General features: G+C 45.0%; 1 protein-coding gene across 1 annotated transcript in view; it reads right to left on the bottom strand.

Moving 5' to 3' along the window:
• Positions 1 to 4,720, bottom strand: part of LOC108644328 (taste receptor type 2 member 9-like) — a 21,561-nt gene that overhangs the window by 1,098 nt on the left and 15,743 nt on the right. The gene's annotated exons all lie outside the window — the stretch shown is intronic.

The raw sequence follows: 4,720 nt of genomic DNA on the forward strand, positions 1-4,720 counted from the left end.
AGGGATGTAAATGTGCTGGGTATCCCCTTACCTGGTGTCAGTGTCAGTGTGCAGGATTTGCATGTTGGTTCAGGAGGGCTGTGTTGGGTGGCACAGAGAGTGGAGATGTTTTTGTGCAGAGGACAGGGTTGTGATTTTGTGGGTGACCCTTGTTTGATCCCTGTGAGGATTTAGGATCTGGATTCTTCTGTCCCTTGGCCACCAGTGATGCTCTTGGTGAGCAGGGTGTTCTCTTAGCAAAGCACATCAGGGGAATCACTGCACTCTTTCATCTGAGAGTCCAGGAGCTCTCAAGTTCAACTAAGATGCTGGATAACAGGAGTTCTTTTTTAGCCTCCACAGGCACTGAAATCCCTGTTGGTTTCCCCACTCTTAATGCCTTAATGTTTAGTGAAGAGCCACATAGGGGATGTGGGAGGGCATTGAATGAAAAGCAGGACTTTCGTTTCCAGGATTAAGTTGTAGAATGTGCAGGAAAAGGATACAAGTCAGCACGAGTCTCTGTGCCAGGATTCAAATCTCATGTGTTGGCAATGGGAAGAGTTTTAGGGATGGGACCATGCTGGGCTCCCTGCACCCTGAAATCCTGTCAAGCTTCCAAATTAATTTAAATTCTGAAAGCTGTTGGGTTTTTAATAGGCAAGGTTTATGGAGCTCTGTAGGACATGGAGTGCTCTTAGACTCTGGGTTTGTACAGGACGTAGCACATCGGGACCACAGGTGCCAACGAGGCCTCAGCTGATGCTGTGGTGTAACCAGGAAAATATGAAGTCACAAGAAATAGCTCTATGGCTACAAGAAATAAACCCCCAGCATTTTGTCTCTTCAGAATGATGATGCCCTTTTATCTTAGGGACATAAATGTCATGTCACTATGTCATGTCAATACTCCTGTCACATGTTTCTATTTGCATGTTTTTGTGAAGGCTCTCACTACAGCACTGACACATGGAAATGATTTTACATAAGTCCTGGTGTTCATCTCAACAAGAAAACATGGTACCTGCCACACATTGCATTGAAATACATTCAGACAATCCATGGATTTTTCATAAAGTTCTGGTGAGAACTTCATTATCCTTTATTTCATATTGCCTAGAAAATGCCGGTGTCATGGCTTGTTTTGAATGCAGTCATGTAAAAATACTGTTTCTTTTGAGAGCTCATGGCCTGTTCTGTGCTTTATACTCTAGTGTGAATTTTCTCTGGGTTTGGTGACTGAACAGAAAACATAGTGTAGATTTAGGGTTTGGGTGTTTTTGACTTTTTTGGGTTTGTTTTTGTTTTCTTCTTCCTCTCTGCATATATGTTTGTGAGGAGAATATCAGTTATTTCAATAGCGGAGGGTCTGAAGATGAACTGAACAACCCTTATCAAAGTGATGTTTTCTTACTGGTATTTGCTGCTGATCTAAACCAATGTCAGCAAGAGTGTAGATTGGGCTTACGCTGTTAACAAAAGTCTGTTGATGTCATTAAGAGCTGGAGAGGAATGCTCTGAGAAACAGGTGCTATGGAGAGATATTTCCTGACCCTTCTATCCCTCCATGTCGATGGGTTTGGAATTAGAGGAAATTTAACATTATTTCCAGCCTGAAATGTAACCCTGTATTAGTTGCCTTAGGAAGAGGTTGACTTTCTCCAGCTCTCCAGATGGCTTTTATTTCATTTACTATTGAGTTTTGTTTTATTAATGTCACTGCCAAGCTGTCCCTCTGCTCAACAACAGTCTTGCACGGCAAAAACATTTTTAACTGATTCACTTCTCAATCCCAAAAATTTGGAATGTGACCCAAAGCAGTTTTCCACACCCTGCCAGCACTGGGCAACCCCTCCCATAGAGCTGTGACATGTCTTCTGGGTCAGCCTCCCCAGGCTGGGCACATCAGTGCATCTCTCCATGTGGGCTGTGCACTGTGGCTGTGCTGGTGGATAACGTGTCCCCTCCAGGTGCAGCTGAGTGGGGCTGGTGCACAGGGCAGTGATGCTGTGCTGGGTGTCATGTTCTCAGGGCTTGCTAAGAGAAATTAGCAATTTTTATGCAATAAAAGGCACAAACCACAGAAAACTGGCAAAAACCCACAAGTAGAAATAATCACAAAAGTTTTGAGTAGAAACAACTAGTGGAAATATGGGGAGAACACAAAGGTAATTGGGATAAATTATTGAGAGAAATAAATACACTCATGAGAAGCACAAAAACCAAAACCTCCTGGGAGCAAGCCTCCCAAAAGGAGCAAGATCTTCTCAGAGTTCAAGGTTTTCTTTCTGACCCAGGCCACACAAATCACAGAAACAATGAAAGCATTTATCCACATGACAACCAACGCCTCAAAGATGATGATGTCCACAGCCGTGACAGCATATGAGGTGACATTGGATTGCTCTGGAGAGTGACAAGCTTCCATCCTGGGAGCTGGGAGCAGTGCTGTGCTGGACAAGGGGGCTGTTGCACCAATGCCAAACACAGGTCAGCGTCTGCTGTTGCCTGAGTGTCAGGTGTGGAAAGAGGAGCTTTATAGAGCTGCTGGTGGGGGGGATTTTGGTGGCGCTGGTCTTGAGAGCAGGGCAGGTGCAGGGATGTAAATGTGCTGGGTATGCCCTTACCTGGTGTCAGTGTCAGTGTGCAGGATTTGCATGTTGGTTCAGGAGGGCTGTGTTGGGTGGCACAAAGAGCAGAGATGTTTTTGTGCAGAGGACAGGGTTGTGATTTTGTGGGTGACACATGTTTGATCTGTGTGAGGATTTAGGATCTGGATTCTTCTGTCCCTTGGGTGCCTACAATGAACAAATTAGTTTTGTCTGCAGTCATTCAAAAATATTATTTCTTTTGATAATGGTTGATGTTGATGGAAGGCAGAGCATTGCCTTGAGAGAATTTTAATTTCCTCATACTGCCTGTTCTCTTCTTTATGCTTTGCTTTGAATTTCTTTTCTTTTATTGACAGAATAGAAAATGTGTTGTAAGGTTGGGTGATTCCATGTGTCTTTTCCCCATGGTAATGCCTGAAGATTAAGTGAAGAGCCACAAAGTGAGGAGGCACTGAAAAGAAAGCTGGATCATTTTTTCCAGGGTTAGGTTTAAGCATATGCAGGAAAAGGGTAAAATTCATCACGAACTTAATTTGGTTATTGCCATAGGGCATTACAGGAATTGTTTTTACAAGTCCACCAGCAAGTAAACGAGGTGGTTGGAAAGCTGCCTGTTGAAAAAGTCCCTGGGGGTGCTGGTTGGCAGGGGCTGAACATGAGGCAGCGTGTGCCCAGGTGGCCAAGAAGGCCAATGGCATCTGGTCTGTGTCAGCAATAGTGTGGCAGCAGGACTAGGGCAGTGACCGTCCCCCTGTGCTGGGCACTGGTGAGGCCTCACCTCGAATCCTGGGTTGCTGTAACTGGAATTCCTTTTAATCCTTCACAGGCATTGAAATCCATGTGACTTTTCCCCATGGTAATACCTGCAGATTAGGCGAAGAGCCAAAAAGTGAGGAGGCACTGAAAGGAAAGTTGGATCTTTTTTCCCAGGGTTAGGTTTCAGCATATGTAGGAAAAGGGTAAAATTCATCATGAGGTGCATTGAGTGCCCCTTGGACTCTGGGTTAATACAGGACACACTGGGACCACAGGTACCAACAAGATCTTGGCTGATGGTGTAATCCAGGAAAATTCACATCACAGAAAATAGCTCTAGTGCTACAAGAAATGAATGATGAGTATTTTCTCTCTTCAGAATGATGATGCCTTTGTTTTCTGAGGGACAGAAATGCAATCACTCTGTCAGGCCAATATTCTTGTTAGAGCACTGACACATGGAAAGCTTTTTACAGACGACCTGAAGATCATCTCAACAGCAAAAGATGGTGCCTGCCACACATTCCCATGAAATCCATTCAGACAGTTTGTAGGCTTTTCATACAAGTTCTAGTTAGATCTTCAACACCCTTTATTTTTTGTATTGACAAGAAAACATCAATGTCATTGGTTTGGATGCAGTCATGCAAAACTATAGTTTCTTTTGATAGTTGATGATGTTGATGGAGGCCCCAACTAGAACTTAATTTGGCCATTGCCATAAGGGATCACAGGAATTGTTTCTACAAGTCCACCAGCAAGCAAAGGAGGGCCTCGGAAAATCTGCATCCTTTATTTGAAGTGAGGGGAAACATTGCCAGGAAGGATGAGAAGAAGGCTAAGGTACTTAATACCTTCTTTGCCTCAGTCTTTAACAACAGTCAGAGCAGTTGTCCTCAGGGAACTGAACAGCCTGAGCTGGAAGACAGAGACAAGGAGCAGAAGGAAGTCCCCGTAAACCAGGGGGCAGCTGCTGTGCCACCTACACACTCCCAAGTCTGTGATGCCAGATGAGATCCACCCAAGGGCACTGAGAAGTTTCTTTCCCTGGCTTGGCCCGTTCTGTGCTTTCTGCTCTGGTGTGTTGTACCTTGGAGAGGTGCCCTGTTCAGTGGGTAAGAAAGTGTCTGGATGGTCAGGCCCAGAGTGGTGGTGAATGGAGATGCATCCAGCTGGTGGCCAATCAGCAGTGGTGTTTCCCATTGCTCAGCTTTGGGGCCAACTCTGTGTAACATCTTTATCAATGACCTGGACGAGGGATTGAGTTCACCCTTAGTCAGGAGATACCAAGTGGTGTGGTAGTGTTGGTGTGTGGGAGGGTAGGAAGGCTGAGCAAAAGGGATGTGGAGAGGCTGGATCAATTGACTGAGGCC

Source organism: Manacus vitellinus, unplaced genomic scaffold, assembly GCF_001715985.3.
Source record: "Manacus vitellinus isolate BGI_N305 unplaced genomic scaffold, ASM171598v3 scaffold_11_pilon, whole genome shotgun sequence".
Classification (NCBI taxonomy): Eukaryota; Metazoa; Chordata; class Aves; order Passeriformes; family Pipridae; genus Manacus; species Manacus vitellinus.